Here is a 20,863-nt window from a genome sequence, read left to right as displayed (position 1 = left end):
TACCTTTTGTCTTTGCTCTCAATCTCATCTTTATTTATTTATTTTAAAGATTATTTATTTATTTATTTGATACAGAGAGAGAGAGAGAGAGAGAGAGCACAAGCAGGGGGAGTGGCAAGCAGAGAGAGAGGGAGAAGCAGCCTCTCCGCTGAGCAGGGAGACTGATGCAGGGCTCGATCCCAGGACTTTGGAATCATGACCTGAGCCGAAGACAGACATTTACCCAACTGAGCCACCCAGGTGCCCCTCATCTTTAAAATAATAGGTTAGGTCAGATTATCTCTAAAGTCTATTCCAATATTAAAATCCATAGCTGATGAGGATCTGCATCCTCATCACTTTTCTCTACTCACCCAGGTAGAGTTAATGTTTCCTTTCCTGTGTTCTAACATCTTCAATGTTTTGTTGGATTGAAAATAATATTTCCCCATGAATATTGCACCACAGCTGTTTCCTATCTTGTGTGGTGAGGAGCTTCCAGGAGGTTAGAGGCTCAGCTAAAGTGACCCACTTAGAAAAAAATAATCATGAAATATCCTTGCAGTCTACTATGTTTTACCTTAAAAGTTCATGTGCAGCCTAGTCCTTACTATATTGGACATGGTTTATTATTATTAAAATGTTTAATCATTTTTCTTTGATACCCAAATCAGATAGATCAGCTTCATCCTTTAGATTTAAAAATTTGCAGGTAGTTACTTCCATAAGCTTGGACCAAAGATGAGAGTCCTTGGCTGGCTCCCACTGTCTGGTTCAGCTTCTCTTGCCCATTCATTTCCAGCTTCCTAGAGGCAGGGAGTCTGAACACCAGCTGTCTATGCAAGTGAAGTATGGTGGGACCTGGAGCGGAGAGGAAGAGCTCATTAAGAGTAGTTTAGCTGAGTTAATTGATCCTTATAAATGTCCTGGGCCAGCGGGACTCAAGTAATAGCATTAGGAGCCTTAGCATATTACCTACTCACATATCATATTATTCACATCCACTTGGCCTTAGGAATTTTCTTTATAAAAGACTACAAAATATGAAAGTCACATGAAATTGCTGAAAGGGGGAAAAAAACAACACACGTTAATTGGATTCTTGGCAAACAACTGCAAAAATGTCCCAGAACTGACGAACTGAGTTATTTTTAGACAACTGTGCCCTAAAATATGTTGGTGCCTCTATGACTGAGTTCATCACACATGCTACAAAGTCCTTTGGCCTGATCTTTAAAAAAAAAAAAAAAAACAAACTTCATTTTTCCTTTTTATTACATAATAAAATAAAATGAGCAGTCTCCCAGTGTCATCTCTTGGCTGCATTCCTCAACTGAACGTTCTTTTTTTCTGCTTCTACCTTCATGTTTGCCTTCTTTTGTAAAAGCCTTTTTTATTCACATTCCCCACTTTTATAACCTAAGGATGTGAAGAGAAATTTAAGTTCTTTCCACCATTCATTTAGGATTTTAGTTGTCCCTATTTAGCCCATGAGCTCACCCTGATGATTCATCAGATTTCCTATACTATAACCCTCTGCTCATTCTCCAATGACAAAGTTGAGGATGAAAACTTTCTATGGCATTGTAGGGAAGGCCAGGCTCTGGTAGTTACAGAGATCTGACTTGGTGATAAGAGACCTGCCAGTGATTAGAAGACTTCACCTAGTTGGTGTTAAAATGGAATCAGCCCAGATGGTGCCAATGGGAATTAAGGCACTGCATGGTCCCAGAGCAAACACAATACCTGTCCTTTGGATGCTCTTAATCTCAGAGGCAAATGAGGGAAATAAGGCTTTCTGAGGCCTCACCACACATTCCCCAGGGATTATAGTCCCAAATACTCATGATTCAAAGTGACTGGTTATCAGATACTAGAAACATCTTCTCAATCATTAAAGGATTTAAGGGTCTTCTTAAGGCTTCCGTGTTACTGGAATTAATGAGTTTTAAAGACATTTATATACATTTCTGAAGCTGTATCTACAGAGGTTTTCAATAATGCTGACCATATATATATCACTGGAAGGAAAAGCAAATTTACTTCTAGAAAGCACAACCTGTGTTTAGATATATTTCCTTAGTGTGTCCTGTTTACTTGGCTTAGAGAACCTCTCTCCATATATCCTGGACAAATTTCAGGAACTCTATGTAAACGGGCATACTTATAGGGCTTATTTCTTTCTTTCTCACAGCCTAGAACTTGGCATAAGAGTGCAAGGGGATTCTTGATATATGCACTGCTTTTAGGGGGCCTGGAAAATCCAGAGCCCTTCTGTACTCGTGAGATCTTGCACCATAAATTATTTCCCAAAAAACTGATGACAAGAAATGACCAATTTCTCGATTCTCCGGTAAAATGCACATAGTCTGATTGAAACTTTCTTTATACTGTTATCTTTCCTTTTGACCTTCATGGGAATGAAGATTCTGAAAGATGGTGGTGCAGAGCGGAGACGAGAGCTCAGTGTTCAGGGTTGCTATGGGTGATGATGAGGAAAGATTCTCTGAAAGTGAAAATGAGTAAATCCCAACTTTGCTTAATTTCAGAGTTGTGTGTGGGATGGCCTCGCCCTCAGGATGAAACTAGGGCAGTTTCTTCAAAGTGGAGGAACTTCCAAAGTTTGAGTATGTTTTCTGTAGCTAGGAATGGAATCTAGGGTGTCACAGAATCCAAGACCACCTTGCATTTCTGGAAGCCCCCACTTGTGGGTGTGCACCAATGGAAGTCAATGTGGGCAAGCCAACATGGCTTCCGTTCAGAGGTCTTGGACAGTTGTATCTCTTACAAATGCTCATGGCTAACCTCCTTGCTGCTGGTTACAGATTTGACTTTTGAGCCTGGTGATGCAAACACTTGCACACAGAGTTTTATTTTCTTGTGATGTCTTTGTCGGCCTGTGCTGTCAGGGTAAGAATTGCTTTATACAATGAGTTGGAAAGTGGATTCTCATCTTTCACTTTTTGGAGAAGTTTCTGAAGGACAGCTATTTCTTCTTTAAACATCTGATAGAACCCATTGGACCCGGGCTTTTTCTCATGGAGTTTTGTGAGGACTGTATGTGCAGAGAAGAAGAGAGTAGTTTGGCAGTTGCCTGATGACCACAAGGTAGTGACTGATTGCCATGTGGCGGCAAGGGGGCAGAAGACTTCTTTTTAGTATGATGAAAGTGTTCTAAAATTAGGTTGTGGTGATGGTTGCACAACTGTGTGAATATAGTAAAAACATTGAATTGTTCACTGCAAGCGACTGAGCCATACGGTATGTAAATTTTAGTAGAGTTGTTTAAAAGGCAGATTTTGATTCTATTCATCATCTCAACTGTTTCTCTTTTCTGTATACTTTGGATTTCTGCTTTCTTTCCTTATTTTTAATTCCTTTGGGTCTGCTCTTCTTTTTCTAGCTTATTAAGTTGCCTCCATCTGGCTCCTTGGGGCCTTGCTGACCAAGTAAGTCTTAGGGTGAAGGTTTGGAGCTCACATACCTTAAGGATCGTGGCTTCAAGCATTAAGGTTCATGGCCAGTCTGATCCTAGGACCAGCAGTTAGTGTCGTTCAGACCTGGCGATGAGGCTGTTCTTATGTCCTACCAGTACGTACATATGAGGAAGCAACATTGCCAGGCAACAATTAGCAGAGCTCTTCTCAGCAACCCCGCACCGCCACTTTTTAAAAAAAAATTCAGAAGGAGGTCCACCGGGTCTCCAGCTCGATTCCTATTGCCATTTTCTATAAAGTAATTTTAGTTACCATTACCTCAGATCATCCAAACTGCCAGATGTCATGGCCTGCTTCCTGCCCCAGAAGCAAATCCAGGTCTCTGTGCTGTGTGCTACCAGTTGCCTTGTTTTTCTGGACCATGTACCTGATCCACATAGATGTTTATCATGGTTTGAACCGCTTATATTGTTTTACTTATTTATTTATACTGTGCCTGTCATTGTTCTCATTTGAAGAAGGGGGTGGACATACAAAGCATGTACTTACTGAACTAATCTTGATGCCTCCTTAGGGTGATTATTTTTAATTTTTTTAAATTTTTTTATTTATTTATGATAGTCACAGAGAGAGAAAGAGAGAGAGGCAGAGACATAGGCAGAGGGAGAAGCAGGCTCCATGCACCGGGAGCCCGATGTGGGATTCGATCCCGGGTCTCCAGGATCGTGCCCTGGGCCAAAGGCAGGCACCAAACCGCTGCGCCACCCAGGGATCCCCGGGTGATTATTTTTAAATACAATCTCCAAATTGCTTTATTTTTTAAAGGTTTTATTTATTTATTTCTGAGAGACACAGAGAGAGGCAGAGACATAGGCAGAAAGAGAAGCAGGCTCCATGCCACGTGGGACTCGATCTCGGAACTCCAGGATCATGCCCTGAGCCAAAGGCAGATGCTCAACCACTGAGCCACCCAGGGATCCCTCCAAATTGCTTTAAAAATAACTTCAGCCTAACCAAAATGAACCCTTTCTTTTAGAGCAGAGTTGTCCAATAGCAATAAAATGCAAGTCGCATATATGCTTTAAAATTTTCTAGTAGTTACACTAAAAATACAAAAAGAAACAAAAACACGAAAAGAAAGTTAATTCTCGTATGTTTTATTTAACCCCGTTCAGATCTTCCTCAACTTATGTTGGGCTTATATCTTGATAAGACATCTAAGTTGAAAATATCACGAGTTGAAAATTCATTTAATGCAACTAACCTACAGAACATTGTAACTCAGACGTCCTCAGAACACTTGTATTAACCTACAGCTAGAAGAAGTCCTCTAAAACAAAGCCTAATTTATTGATTTATTTTTTTAAAAAGATTTTATTTATTTATTTGACAGAGAGAGAGCATAAGTAGGCAGAGCGGCAGGCAGAGGGGGAGGGAGAAACAGGGTCCCCCCCGGAGCAAGGACCCCCAATGAGGGCTTTATCCCAGGACCTCAGGATCATGATCCAAGCCGAAGGCAGATGCTCAACTGTCTGAGCTACCCAGGTGCCCCTGCAAAGCCTAATTTATTAAAAAGTGGCTATCTCATGTAATTTACTGAGTACTGTCCTGAAAGTGAAAAACAGCATGGTTTTACGGGGACTGAATGGTAGTCAGTTTATCAGTTGTTTACTTTCCTGGTTGGGTGACTGACTGGGAGCTGTGGCAGCTGCCCATGATAGACTATTTCACTGCAAATGGCTAGCATAGGAAAGGATCAAAATTGAAAATTCAACGCACAGTTTCTATTGAACGTGTACCACTTTCACACCATCGTAAAATCGAAAATTCTAAGTTGAACCTTCATAGTTCAGGGGCCATCTGCATATCCAGCATACTATCATTTCAAAATGAAATCAATATAAAAGTCATAAGATGTTTTTATTCTTTTTTCATACCAAGTCTTTGAAATCTGGTGTGTATTTTGTACTTAGAGTGCACCTCAATTCAGAGTAGCCACGTTTCAAATGCTTGATAGTCATGTGTGGCTAAGTGGCTTCCATAATGGACGGTACAGATTTATAGCATGTATTAAACGATAGTAAATTTAATCAGCACCACGGACCACTTTGGATTTTTCACCCTTTTTGTTCCAAGAATTTCATTAAGTAATTAAAACACTCCCGCCAAAGCAAAATCTAGATGGCCTCAAAAGCTGTGTGTTCTTCTCTTCTATTTGTCATCACAATGTTAGTACATTTGGAGAACTCTTATTTTCCCTTTTTGAAGAGAAAGCAAGAAGGCTTATGTGTGCAAACATACAGTATAAACAAAGACTATTTATGCTATGAGTCTTGGAAAACTGGTTTCTGAAAAATCAAAGTTTTTGTTTTTCCGAGGGACATGAAATGACAATATATAAAGTTTGAAATAGTCATCACATTAATTACCTATCAGTTAATTAAGGAGTTAAACTCCATTTCCTGCTCAAAAAAGACATTTGAGGGTGCTGGAAAGGATTGGGAAAAAATCAGAAGTATAAGATATGATGGAGTTTCATGGGTTACACGGAGTTTTTTCGGTTGAGATTAATTTTCAATTCCCCCTTAGACAAAGGTATTTGGTTTTACTGAGTGTTGTAGCAATGGTTTTGATAGGCTGTTTACAGTCTGGCACCCCAAGTATCTCGGGCAGACAGATCTGTTTAAATGCAAGAACTCCTTGTCCGCTGTGTAGGTATTAATGATACTTGCTACTTCCAGGGAAAATAATCCTCTCGAAGTATATTGTTACATCACTAAATCACTTGCTTCCTAAAGAATGGGACCACCATCTCTCAAGGTCTCTAAATAAATCACATTGCTTTATCCAACTGCTTATTTATGCAGCTTAGAAACACTAATAGTTCATCAACCTCCTGATTTTATGGGCCATCTTCAGACATGTTAATCTCTCACATCTTTTAAAACCCCCTCCTTCATGGGTAGGAATGTTCTCCGGGAATTCCCAATCATGTCATATTTAATGAAAACAGTACCAGTAATCACATTGGTACCTAGCCCCTTCCTCTTGGGAAATCTCCAAATGGCTTCCAGATTGGTGGGGGTCAGTTTTCAAAAGAGTAAGGAAAGAGGGGGAGGGGATTAGTTCCCTATCAAGGTTGGGGGAGGAAGTGTCACTCAGTTCATCTGGGCTTTATCACTTCCATTCAGACCCAATGTTCCAATAAGCTGAAATGCACCTATTTGGCAGGGACTTCTCTCACGCTGGCCAGGGAGCCATCATACTGTCATCACAGCTGGATATGACAGGTTCCAGGAGTTTAGAAATTGTTTTTGACATGGTGGGAAGCATTTTCATGTCCTCGCACCAGGAATACGTCATTTCCTATGTAAGTGGAGCCACCCCACCCCCAGCCCTTTCTCTCTGGTTTTCCCCATGGTGCTCATCACCACACAGCGTGTCCCATATCTGTCACTTTTCTGTCTTTACCCACTAGCATGTAACCTCCGTGCCACATATGCAAAAACCCCACCTTCTTCCAGAGGGTTCAGTGGAGTCAGAGAAGCCTCGCTTACCGTCCCAGTGCTGTAGCTGATGGGCTGTGAGATCTTGAGAGAGCTGCTGGAGCTCTCTGGTTTTCAGGTTTTTCAGGGATGAAATGCAGCAATCCTATGTACCTTACAGGCTGGTTGAGGATTAGATGATGTCAAATGGTCAGCTAAGCATGGGGCTGGGCCGACAGTGAGCACTTGGTAAAGAGTGGCTATTTGAACAACAGCAAAAAAAAAAAAAAAAAAAAAAAAAAAATCACTGTTCCAGGGTTTCCTAACCTGGAAGGTGGTTAGATCTCAGAATCTTAACTTCACCCATGGAGGCTTACGCCTTAGGGCTAAGTTCTGTTCCTTCAAGGGTTGAGGACCAAGATTTGGGTGTGGTTACAGGTGCCAAGGGCCTCTAGGGCTGCAGGAACCTGCTGTAGGGTTTTCCAGCAAATCGAAACACAGTCGTCAGGGATCCCTTGTTCCATACACAGGAGCTGCAAGCCTGTTTCATATCCCAGCCCAGTGGAGACGGTGTCTGAGCAGGGGAGGGGGCTCATGATACCCCACGGCCTGTGGCTTTCAACTAACAGAAGGGAAAAGTTTGGTTTAGCCCCCTCTGGCTGGGTGTTACCAAGTTGTCTGCTGAAATGGGTTTTGCCCTTTTTTTGGTCAAAGAGGGTTGGGGTGGGGGCCCATAGGTGGGGGTTTCATTTCTACACCCCTGATTGCCAGCTCTTCCCAGCCCTAGTGTGGCAAGAGCAGAGTTAGAGTGACAACAGCTGACTCGCCCAGACCAACCCCTTACCTCCTGGAGAAGAAGAGATACCAGCATTCTTGCTTCTCTTCCAGAGACCCTCCTTGGAGGAAGCATATCTCTGAAAGCGAGTGAGTGTTAAGTGCATAATCTTATCTGCTTCTCAAGGCACCGAAAGGCTATTTTACCAATCATTTTAAATAAGTGGCACAGCAAAAATGCAGGATTACTCAGATGAGCATTCCTGACGCCTCCAGCAGTGGGTAGGAGCACTTCAAACGAGTTAATAATATACTCTAACAGACGACACAAAGGTATGAAAAGCCATTTTTAAATTGTTTGCCCTTTCACACATCTGAGATACTGTTATCACTCAGACATTTTTTTTTCAGATTAAGAAAAGGAGGTAAAAAGATTTCCAAGGCAGAGCAAGCAGATAGATTTCTACTAAAGCACGGGTGTGTGCATGCGTGGGTCGGCTTGCACACATGTGTGCACACACCCGTGTACACTGCCTTTGCACGGCTCTCATGTTCTAACCACTCCTCCCTGGATCCCACAGGATCACTGACCCCATGAACTCTGCCCAGACCCTTCCCAGCTCCCACCACAGCTGACCCTCTGAGCAGGGATGCTAGGGACGCCTCCCTCCCCTTCCCTACTCCCTGCTCCTACCCCACCTACCTGCAATCCTCCTGGCCAGTCATCTGGGCTCCAGTCCCAGTGCCTGGAGACTTCGTCCCTATACGTTTCACAGTTCTCCACGTTGTGCTGTCTCTAAACATCTGTGACATGTTGTGCTAACCCTTTTTTATAATCAGAAGTTTCTTCTCGTACCTGGGAGAGTGGAATAAACCATCTCATCACTCTACTGTCCCCACTGCTCCCACCCTAATGAGGTCAGCGCTGCAGTGTGTGGCTCTTACACAGAAGGGTCATAAATCCTCACACCCCCCTTCTTCTTCTTTTTTTTTTTAAGATTTTATTTATTTATTCAAGACACACACACACAGAGAGAGACAGAGAGAGACACAGGCAGAGACACAGGCAGAGGGAGAAGCAGGCTCCACGCAGGGAGCCCAATGTGGGACTCGATCCCAGGTCTCCAGGATCACGCCCTGGGCCAAAGACAGCGCTAAACCCCTGAGCCCACACCCCCTCTTCTTCTAATGGAAAGTCTGAGATACCCCCTAGGATGGCGATGTGGCCTAACACACTAAAGCAGCATTGCAAAGCTTCTGTAGCCATTCATGATTAGACAGACCGATTCTTGGTTTCTTTTCTTTTTTTTCCTTTTTTTAGATTTTTAATTTATTTATTCATGAGAGACACAGAGAGAGAGGCAGAGACACAGGCAGAGGGAGAAACAGGCTCCATGCAGGGAGCCCGATGCGGGACTTGATCCCAGAACTCCAGGATCACAACCTGAGCCAAAGGCAGAAGCCCAACCACTGAGCCCCCTAGGCGCCCCTGATTTGTGGTTTCTTAAGCAGGGGCCAGGAGTCCATCTGAGGGGAACAGAGTAGGGGGGCTGGGGTAGCAGAGGGGGATGACACTTGACACCTTTCAGTACGTTGATGTCAGGCACAAATTCCATAAAATAAAATCATACTGCATTAGCATGGAATGGATTGCGCCGTACTGGAAAGGATCACATGACTTCAAAGAGTAATGGTTATTTTTAGAAGTGTGTGTGTATGTGCGTGTATGCACGTGCATACTTGCAATTGATTCCAGAGTTATCTGTGGGGTGATCAGCAATACCTCCTTCTGTGGCTCACACTGCTTTAAAGCCCCTCCTGGATCCCATTCAGTCAAAACACTCAGTGAGCACCCACTCTGTGCCAAGTTAGTGTTCCCTGTAAGTGAATGCGTCCCCCCCCCCGCCCCCATCCAGGAGGTCACAGACTTCCAGGAGGCCAGAGAAGATGAAGGCAGAGGGATGCACGGTGTGTGGTGCTGGGGGTGGAGGGGGGGTGGACAGCTCCCGTTGAGATGAACGAGATGATTACAACATTGACGTGAAAGCTAATTATAGAAAAATTCATCTCTCCTGGAATATAAACAATTTCCTGTAAGTATTTTATTGAGAAATCTAATCTCACGAGGATTTTCTTTTGTCCCTTTCCTGACTAATTTGTTTCTCTGGTGTGCGTGTGTGTTTAACTGTCATTGGGATTATCATACACAGAGTCTGCTCTGGAGAAACTTGGTATAGCCTGAGTCCCATGTCCCTTTTGCTCTTCCCCAAACCCTTTCAGGGCCTGGACACCCCTGCACAGTCCCTCTACCCACGCACACACATGCACACACGCACATACATGCACGTACACACACGCACGTACACGCACGTGAATACCTGAGCATGCCTTGTGCTGGGAGGTCCTAATATGCAATGACCTGATTGACCAGGCGCCTTCCATCCCATAACATGACTATGGGAAGAAGGGACACGGGGAGGCTGTTTCTCTGACCTCAGACATTTTATGGCTAAGAGCAGCCTCCTGGGGGGGGGGGTGTCTGTGATCTGTTCTCATTCCCATTCATATCTTTTCATCAAAACTGGCTATGAACTTAATAATCCTTATGACTCACTTGCAAAAGTACATAGGAAGTCAGGTTTGTTTTTCAATTTCCTTTTTCTAAAGGTTAAAATTAAAGCAGGGAGGAGCAGAACATTACTCTCTGGGGCCCAGCGGGGACACCCAGGCCCAGGCTGCTTGTCTGTGTGTTTTTCCGTCACCACAGCTCTCGGTGGTTTACCCACTATATCCATGATTGCCTTTCTCAGCTACGTGGTGAAGTCAAATCCGGAGGTGATTCCAGGAGCCCTCCTCACCGAGCAGACTTTTCTCCCACCCACCCCGCTGCCCCAGCCATTCGCCCTCCAGAAAATTCTGTGTTTCCCCATTCCCTGGTTTGACTCACCTTTGTCTCCTTACCTACAAGAAGGAGCCCTTTCTGTCCACCCTCCTCCAGCTGCATTGCATCCTACCCCTTCTTGAAAGCATTGCTGAAATTCCACGTCCTGTGTCCTGCCCTCATCACCTAAGCCAGGAATGCTCACTTCTCAGCCTGGGAAGGACTTACTGCCTTCCTTGCAGTGTTGATCTCATTGATTCATTTGACAAATATTTGTTGAACACCTAGAAGGCCCTAAATAAACAGTGCTCCCAGTGTGGGAGATACAGAGACAGAGAACAAGCTTTGTGTCCTGTGGTTGGTGCCCGGCCTGCTTGCAGGTTCTTTACAGGGGAGACCTGGGTTGAACACTCATTGGATCCCCCAGAATACAGTAAGAATCCATTTGAATGTACTGAACTGATTAATGAATTCACTCATCTTTTCCCTCGATGCCATACAGAGTTTGCATCAACACTAAATAACCCCTCTAAACGTCTGAGGCTGAATGGGGTAAGAAGAGGAATACATTCCATTCTTATTAAAAAACATCAAGTGATTGTTTTCTGTATCAAATGCGGAATTCCGGTTTTATCAAACACGTCTCAGAGAAACACCCCAGCCTCCAAAGCAGACAGCAGTTGTAAACATCTCCTCTTCCTGCTGAGAAGCTGCGGAATTCCATTGCCCTGACCTGCGAAATACCAGTTCTCTGCTCCCTCCCCATGGAACGGAAGCTAAGCCCTGAGGGAGGGCATTTGTGTGTTTAGACCCTCTGCGTGATGCCTAGTGCTGGACCAGGAGGTAGCTCAACCCACAAACCACTAGCAAAGGGGATGGAAAAAGACAGGACCCAGCAGAGGGGAACACAATTGCTCACTAGCCCAGAATCTGGAACTTGGAAGCCAAATTATGGTTAGCCACATGGCTTTATTATTGACCTTCTTCTTTGGCACGTAGTGCTTTATGGGTACACTGTATCTTCGCTTTTTCTGACCAGTCTCCAACTTCCCACCAACACTGCTTATACCAAAAGATGGCAAATGGCACGTATCCTGGCATTTTTCTATGGCTTAAGGCACATTCAAGACTCTTGATGATGTAAAAGAAAAACAGATGACTGCGTCTATTTCCTGCCTGATTACTACTACTTTAAAGGAATGCCGAGGTTTTGTTTGTAAAAATACACTGATGATTATGTAACCAGTGAGACCTACATTTATTTCTACCTTATTTTGTTTAGTGCAGGCTCAATTAAACTTCACGGCCCTCATATAATCTTCTTTAATCTTTGTGGTTTATTGGACAATCTGGTGAACTTGTATCACATCCTGAGGTTGGGTGTGCATTCAAGGCATCAGGGAATGATGAGTTCAGTTGTGAGGTGAAGGAGGCCATATGGGATAGGTTTTCCATCTTAAATTAGCATACATCAGAGGCCTGGTGGGGGGGAGTCCATGGCATCAGGTGACCAGAATGAGGGGCCATAGCAGCCTGTGACTCACGTGACAGCTGGGGAAGAAATGGAACACTTCTCCCAAATCCAACTGAGATTGTTAATGCCCAGGCTGGGAAAGGGTGGTGCCACCCTTCTGTAGCAACTAGCCGGGCAAACCAGGGGTTTCTGGAGAAGCTTCTGTTTGCATGGCTAAATAATAAAAGGTGGTCTTGATAGGTCTACTCTTAAATTGTGTGATGGACCATTATCAGAGCTCTGCTAACTGATCAGACATTTGACCCGCTAAAATGTAGTCTTGGGGTTTATTTTGATCAGGTCCGTGGGCATAGGGGTGCGGGACAAAAGAATTTGTCAGTCAATTCTTCTGCAATATGCATTCATTTCTCCTCTTAACATCAGCAGAAGCTATTATTAGGGATTGAATGTGCTTCACCCCCATGTTTAAGCCCTATTTCCCAATGTGATGGTATTTGGATGTAGGGCCTTTAGGAGGTCACCTGATTTAGGTGGGGTCATGAGAGTGGGGCCCCTGAGATGGGATTAGTGCCCTTGTGACAGGAAGAGCCCAGAGCTTGCCCTCTACCATGTGAGGACACAGTGAGAAGGCAATCACCCATAAGCCAGAAAGAAAGCTCTCACCACACCGAATCTCCTAGAATGGTGATCTTGGACTTCTCAGCTTCCAGAATTATGAGAAATAAATGTCTATTGTTTAAGCTGTCCAATCTATGGTGTTTTGTGGTAGCAGCCCATGCTAAGACACGTTCTTTGTATTCGTTGAATAGAAAACCGCTCATACTCAACTCTAAATGTACCAACCTCTCTTCTCCATATTTACTTAATATTTCCAGTATTTAATTAGTATCTTGTAGTGTATAAAGTTGGCCTTTGAACATCATGGGTTTGAACCACATGAGTCCACTTGTGAATTTTTTCTGATAAATACAGTTCCATACTATAAATGTATTTTCTCTTCTTTATGTTTTTCTTAACAACGCTTTCTTTTCTCTAACTTGCTTGATTATAAGAATACAGTATATAGTACATATAGTGTATGGAATATATGTCAATTGACTGGTTATGTTATTGGTAAGGCTTCCGGTCAACAGCAGGCTATTAGTAGTTAAGTTTTGGGGGAGTCAAAAGTTATGCTTTTCAACCAACGGGAGGGGGTAGTCAGTACCCCTAAACTTTACACTGTTCAGAGGTCAACTGTATTCTTTTATTTGTCCCAATATCCTTTTCCACCCCACTGCCTACCTTTTTTACTTTTACATCATTGCCTTACTAAATGCTACTCCACGTATGTCAAGACTCAACTCAAGTGTCCCCTCTTCCATGGAGCCGTCCCTGCCCTCCTCCTCTCCTTCACCCCCAGTCTGGATTCTATGCACTGCCTATGGTAGCTCCTACCAAAGCCTCTATTTTTTTTGCTTTTTACTTTTTACTCAGTCCCTCACTAGACTGAATTTCTCATCAAAGGCAAGTGTGTGTGCTGAGTTCAAGCAGCGAACCTGAAGTGGAAGCCATAGGCACTTTATTGAGTGAAATATGTTTTTTAGAGAATCCTTCTGAATAGAGATCTTAACTTGTCAGTGTAAAGTAGTGTTTGCAGGGAAGGATGGGGGAAGACATGCTGGCAAACACTAGCGAGCAGCCAGGGGTTTAGTGTGGACTTGCAAATCAGAACAGGACCCCCAAACCCTGCTGGAATTGTTGAAGACAAACACAGGAAAAGTAACAGAAGGGTTTGGAATGGAACCGGGTTGTAGAAACTTAGAATTCAGGGTCTCAGGAGGAGAGGAAGTTCCATGTGAAAGGTCAGAGACTGTAGAATTTTTGTTCGTTTGAATGGCAACTCTGTTTTGGGTTGAATTGTGTCCTCTCAAAAGATGTTGACATTCTAACTCCCAGCACCTGTGAATGTGACTTTATTTGGAAACAAAGTCTTTGCAGATGACCCAGTTAAGATGACATCGTTAGGGCGGGTCCTAATCCAATGTGGCTGGTGTCTTTTTAAAATGCGGAAATTTGAACACAGAAACAGACCCAGAGAGATGATGTGAAGACATCAGGAGAAGACCATCAACCAACCAACGAATGCTCACAGCTGCCAGAAACTAGGAGAACAGAGTGGAACAGATTCTCCCTCCCAGTCCTGGGAAGGAATCAACCCAGCCAACCTTGGTGTCAGCCTTCTAACCTCCAGGAATGTGAGAGGATAAATTTCTGTTCTTAAAACTACCCGTCTGTGGTGCTTTGTTACTGAAAACTCTGGGGAACTGGTACAAACTGTTCCACTTAAACTCTAAATTACCTGCAGGCAGGGACTTGGGGTCCTTTATCTTCAAATCTCTAGAGGTTGGCATACCCACCGGACGTGTATAGAAATCTCAAGCTGCCTTCTCAGGCCAAGTTCTCTTTGGACTTTAAGTTGGAAGATAGGAGCTAGAAAGGATAGAAAAGTGAGAGGCTGGAATTGATACAAGCCAGAATTTTGCCCAAGCTTTTACTGTTGCCACTTCCTCCCCCCATCTCCTAAATCATGATATCTCCTTCTTCGGACATAGAGGAAAGACGCCAAGATGCCAGGATCCAGGGACATTTGTCTTCAAAGCATCTGCTGACAGGGATAAGTAAGAACATGATGTCTTCACCCTGTGTCCCGCCTCCTCCCTACCCTGGGGTTTCGCTACCCCACAATTTCCTAGGGAACTCTTGTTTCTTATTATTTAAAGGTTAACTTGAAATTCATTTCGGATGAGAAAAGTAAGAAAGCTCTGGAAAGCTGTGTTCGGGTAAGTATTTTACCTTAGGTTAGCTTTTAATTCCAGAATCTTTGAAAACTATAAAACTCAGTGATGGATTTATGTGGTTCCCTGACCAATACAGTTATTTGTAATAATAATAATAATAATAGTAGAGTAAAAGATAGCACAGCCTCAGATTTTTTTCCCTTTACTCAGCTGAAAATTTAACCAGACAGGCAATTGCTGTAATATATAATATGTGTCCGCTGCATTTATGGCACATTACATATTACATGGTTATTATCCTGCATTTTCATCCAATCATCTTATTAGCTCTGGTATTTTTATGTGGTGAATGACTACAAGCTGAAAGTCAAGCAAGGAAGGCATCGGTGGAGAAATGAAACACAGGCTCAGGAAAGCAGAACCCATTAAAATGTGGCCACCGCCACAGTGGGCCACAGTCAGGGGGTTGACAATGAACTCTGGAAAACTACTAAGGCCCTACAGTGAGAAGCACCATCTGTGATAGTGTCCCCACTGAGTAACTAATTCTGTGTTTCATTCTCCCATCATACCACAATTACACCTCATTTCTCTTTCTCAAGCACCACGGTTAGATGGCTCTTTGAGTGCCTCTGTGATGCACACCACGCTCAACTGAAAAAATATCTCACAAGAGGAGAGTGCCGTGTTACAATAGAATTCACTATCTTTAAATATATTTTTCGGAACCCTGGAGAATGCCATTGTATATTCTGACATATTATTAAGAGAAAATGAAACCGCCCCATGAAGTTCTAAAAACAAACTTGGGCCCATTTTTATAGCTCATTCAACTGATTTTCTAAGTTATGAGTCATTTGTTGCTTTTGGTGTTTGATGTCATTTGCCCAGAGCTACATGGAGTCCTATTTTAGGGATATGAGCAAAGATATGATGGATTATAATAAATCAGGCTGCTGGTCAGATTGGTTTTTTTTTTCTAATAGTGTTCCATCTGTTCTTTTCCATTTTTTTTAAGATTTAAGATTTTAAAAAATTTATTTATGAGGAACACACACACACAGAGAGAGAGAGAGAGAGAGAGAGAGAGAGAAGGCAGGAGAAGCAGGCTCCATGCAGGGAGCCCAACCTAGGACTCAATCCTGGATCTCCAGGATCACAACCCAGGCGGAAGGCAGCACTAAACCGCTAAGCCACTGGGGTGCCCTGTACTTTTCCATTTTGAAATTCCCTACCTCCTCTGCCTTTTCTTCTGGAGCCAACGTTTTATTTTCTTTTGTTTCTTTCCTTCTCACTTGTTCCAATATGTCCCTTTTCTCTCTGGAGTTAATGTGAACCATCCCCCCCCTGCGAAGTCCAGAATTTTCCATCGAGTAATATGGCTTAGTCAAGCAGCTCTGAGGGTAAAATTCAACTTCTTACAGCATACTCTAGAGTAGGATTTGTACAGAAAGGCTTTGAATTTTTTTCCCCAATGTAGGAGAAAGTGACCATGTCAAACGTATTAAAAAAGAAGGGGCCAAACACCACTTATTAGCACAGTCACTGATAGGTAAGTTGTCATCGATAATTACACATTCAACCATATTGTCTGACATTGAGATCTAAAAAGCACAATGCATATGTTATGAACAATTATATTTGACCCAACGAAAAGTAGTAAATGATAAATCAATCTGCTGAAATATGGAACTTCTTTTCTATAATCACTAGATGTGGTGAGCTAGCTAAACTCAGGATGTAGGACCATTTATTTCTGCTCTGTAGCTTAATGTCTAGTTTACAATGATGCTTTGAAAGTTGAACCAAATCAAACTGAAGGAGTAAACCCTTGATCAAAATCAAATATGTAACTGTTGTAATCTACTTCTCCCTTCCACTTGTTTCCCTTGAATTTCAGGAATGTTCTTAGGGTAGGACCCAGCTTCCCTGAAGAAGGATTATTACAAAGTGGGTGCAGAGTCTATGGATGGTGAGGATGAGAATGAGGAGTTCTATGGGGGCACCTGCAACATCTGGTGTCTTTCCCCCAGTTTTGTATCTCTCATTACTCCCCTAATCCCCTATACAAATACAATCAATGTCTCAAGTGGAAATGAAAACAGACAAGGGCAAAAAATACTGGAGCATATGTTAGTTGATTACTTATCATTTGTCCACATATTGTAATATTTTGAAGGTACAGATCACGTTCCCTACGTCTTGATGTTCTCAATAGGGCTCAATGGCCAGGCAGAGTGCTCTGCGGCAGCAGATGATCAGGAAATGTTTGCTGCATTGGAAACATAAAACAAACAAAAGTAATTGCTGGAGGGTCATTCCTTATTTTACAGTTCTGGGATGTGGCTAATCGTCATAGATCCTTGGCCATGTTCTCAGCAGCCCAAGCTTATGTTTCAAGGAAGCATACACCTGAAACTTCTTGGAATTCCTTGTAATCTTTGAGTAACTTGATCCGGAACCAAGGCCCTTGATTCCAGTCCTCTGTTTTCTTATCATTTACTGTAAATGTTGAAGAAATGACCCACCGTGTGTTACTTTAGCAAACGGAGCTTGTATATACACTGTATAAAGGGAGTTAAGAAAGACAGTTCAACTCACAGTGTCTGCTATGATGAGAACAGCTAATGTGGTGGACCAGAATGGATCTCAGAGAGTCCTGTTTCTTTTGCCAGAAACAGAAATGCACTCTTGGGCATAAAGCAATGCATGGCTGAAAGCCATCAACTCGATTTCTCAACCCTCTCCTCTATGGTGCAACGCCCTGTGTTGGAATCTCATGGCCTGAATTCTTTACCCTCATGGCGCAGCCAAGACGCTGTACTCCAAATCAGTTAAGAGTTCCTGACCATGTTTAGACACCCTGGTAATTGTGTAAGGGGCAGTAGAATTCAAGCAGCTGGTGTAACATGGGATCCAAATCTGGACAGAATCAGAATCAAAGTGACCGCATGTCATGATGCTTCCTTAACACTCTCCCTCTGGGCTATTTGGGTACTTTTTGGTGATAATAGAACCCCCTGTAGACAGGTTGAATGGAAGAGCATGGAATTCAGAGATACCCAGATCTGGTAAAAATTCTGGCTCCCACATTTACCATGTGATCTTGAGTAAGTTACTTAAACTGTTAGAACAGTAGTTTTCTTGTCTAAAAGCAAAAAATTATGCCTATTTTGTGAATTGTTGTTTCAAATTAAATGGCATTATGCCATTTTAAGATTTTATTTATTTATTTCTGAGAGACACACAGAGAGAGGCAGAGACATAGGCAGAAGGAGAAGCAGGCACCCTATCGGGAGCCCAATGCAGGACTCAATCCCAGGACCCCAGGATCATGACCTGAGCCAAAGACAGATGCTCAACCACTGAGCCACCCAGGTTCCCCAAAAGTTTGTATTTTAATTTATGGCATATAGGAGACATGAAATAAAAGCCCTCCTCCCCTTCCTCCCCCTTCTCTTCACATTCTCCTTATTCTTATTTTTATTTTATCTCTATGACCGAGTTATATGTGGAAGGCTTCACCCATCCTACATACAACCAGATGGGATTCAGGGCACTAGACCTCCTCCTGGCTGTGTGTGTGTGTGTGTGTGTGTGTGCATGCGTGCATGCACACGCGTGCAAATATGCATGCACACTTGTGCACACACACAAGTGTAAGAGTGGGGAAAGGTTTTGGGTGGCAGGGGAAGAAGACAGACTTTTTAAGGCATGGATATTATCTCATACAGCAGAGTATCTGAATTCACTACTTCTCACTTCAACCTCCTGCCACACCAGCTAACACTCCTGGAGCACAGAGCTGAAGGTGTTTTTGGTATGATTTCTATCTTTCTACAGCCTCTTCTACCCCCTGCCCTGGGAAGGTCAGTGGAAAGAGAGAGGCAGTACCCTGCTAATGAATTGTTCTGCATCCTCATGAAGACCACTGTCAAGTTTACGGGCTTAGGAGGGTTGATGGCCTCCAGTCATCGCTCACTTCACCTCAGTCCAATTCTGAGGATAGTAGGGCCATTTGGGGGCTGAACCAGGTGGGCTTTCTGAGGCCTACATGCTACAAGGCCTTTCCAACAGCCATTGAATTATTCCAAACACTAGTCAACAAATGGTCGAGGGAACGCTGTAGGAATTAATGATACAGAACTTGACAGAGAAGAAAAAGGGTGTCTTGGGCAAACCAGTTGTAACTAGATCACCAAACTTATGATATGAGAAAGAGGTGGATAAACACAAAGCTAGCGGAAGATGGCATGCATCCTTCCATTCACCTGTTTATTTAGTTCAGATTATTTATTCAGTACTCTATTATATGCCAGGCATTGAGCCAAAAGTTGAGGTTATAATGGTAAACAAATCAGATACAATCCCTGTCCTCATGCTTGTAAAGTCTGGTGCAAGATCTCACAGCCTAGATCATTCATGGCTGCGTAACAAATTACCCCCAAATCTAGCAGCTTAAACCACTACTTTATTATGCTCATGGTTCTGCAGCTTAGGGATTTAAACAGGATGCAGGATTCCATGATGTCTGGGCCTTAGCTGAGAAGACTCAATCGTTGAACATGACTTAATAGCCAGGAGTTGAAATTATCTGGAGATGTCTTCACTCTCTTGGTGGCAGTTCTTGCTTTAGCTGTCTCTGAGAGCTGTTGTCTAGAACACCTATATGTGTCCTTTCCAGTATGACAGTCTAAGGGCGATTGGATTTCCCACATGGTAACTGGCTTTCCCCAGAGCAAATGTCTTGATAGAAACACACAAAAGCTTCAGGAACTTTTCTGATCCAGCTTTGGAAACCATCACTTCTACTACATTCTATTGGCTACTAAGGCCAGTTTGGATCCTGGGGAAGGAGAATTAGGCTCCTCCAACCTGTGCCCTCAACCTCCTAATGAAGGGCAACAAAGTAAAAGCACGTGGGATAGGAGTCACAGTTGTGGCCATCTTTTGAAAATACAGTGTCCCCAAAACACATGCAATTAGTCTTATGGTAGAGGAGGATATGTTCACATATAAAGGATCCTAATATTGACTGGCAGGGTCAACCATTAACTTTTCAAAGGAAGTGCCCAGTAAGCTGAAATTGAGGATCAGTGGAAGTTAGGCACACAAAGACAGTGTGTCAGTTCAGCCTACTAAAACAAATCACTCCATGTTCGGAGGCTTAAATAAGAAACATTTATTTCTCATAGTACCGGGGCTGGAAATCTAAGATCAAGGTGCCACCACAGTCAGGTTATGGTGAGAACCCTCATCCTGGTTCACCTTCTTGTATTCTCACGTGGCACAGTGAGAATTCTAGCTCTCCTCCCCATCTTACAAGGACACTAATTTCAACACGCAGGCTCTGACCTCATAACCTAATCATCTCCCCAAAGCCCTATCTCCTAATATCACCCTTTGGGGAGTTAGGGTTTTAACATATAAATTTGGTGGAGAGGACACCAACATGTGGTCCAGAATAGAGTATATGAGGAACAATATTCCAAGGAAATAGAACAACACGGGCAAAGGCCCAACATCTGGTGAAGACCTAGACCATTACGGAACAGGAATGATTTCCATATGGCTGCCTTATTAGGTGTGAATGTGGTGCCTCATCAGAGAGGGTGTGATGGAGTTGGCAGAGGGAGGCTGGCATGTGCATACATATGTGTGTGTTCCTGCAGGATAAAAAAAAAAACAACAACAACAACATGAAACTGGAGAGGTAAGTAAGGACCAGAAGGTCCTCGTGAAGCTCCTGGTGAAACTTCCTAGGGAGTTTGGACAACAGTGAGAGGCAGAAAGAAACATTATCCATTGATAAGAAGGCCACAATAGGCAACGTAAAACAGAGCAGAATTCAAATGCAGGCAGCCTTTGGTGTTCCAGTATCCAAACTCCGAAAAAAAGATAAAAATGCTGATCTTGCCCATTTGGAAGAAAGTATATGTGCTTTTTTGTTATTTATTATTATTATTATTTACAATTTAAATGAAAAGTACTATTCACTATCCCAGAGAAGCATACATGAGACTCATGGATTCAGACACTACCCACCCCTCACC

The 20,863-nt window shown here is 43.1% G+C and overlaps 1 long non-coding RNA gene across 1 annotated transcript in view; it reads left to right on the top strand.

The window, feature by feature from the left end:
* Positions 1-11,109, top strand: part of LOC129507689 (uncharacterized) — a 33,275-nt gene extending 22,166 nt beyond the window's left edge. Inside the window, exon 4 of the long non-coding RNA XR_008664058.1 lies at positions 11,059-11,109. This is a non-coding gene — a long non-coding RNA (uncharacterized LOC129507689). The remainder of the gene's footprint in view (positions 1-11,058) is intronic.
* Positions 11,110-20,863: the final 9,754 nt, after the last annotated feature.

The sequence above is a fragment of the Nyctereutes procyonoides genome, unplaced genomic scaffold, assembly GCF_905146905.1.
Source record: "Nyctereutes procyonoides isolate TBG_1078 unplaced genomic scaffold, NYPRO_anot_genome, whole genome shotgun sequence".
NCBI lineage: Eukaryota > Metazoa > Chordata > Mammalia > Carnivora > Canidae > Nyctereutes > Nyctereutes procyonoides.
Note: the sequence above shows the minus strand (reverse complement) of the source record. Positions and strands in the feature narration are given on the sequence as shown.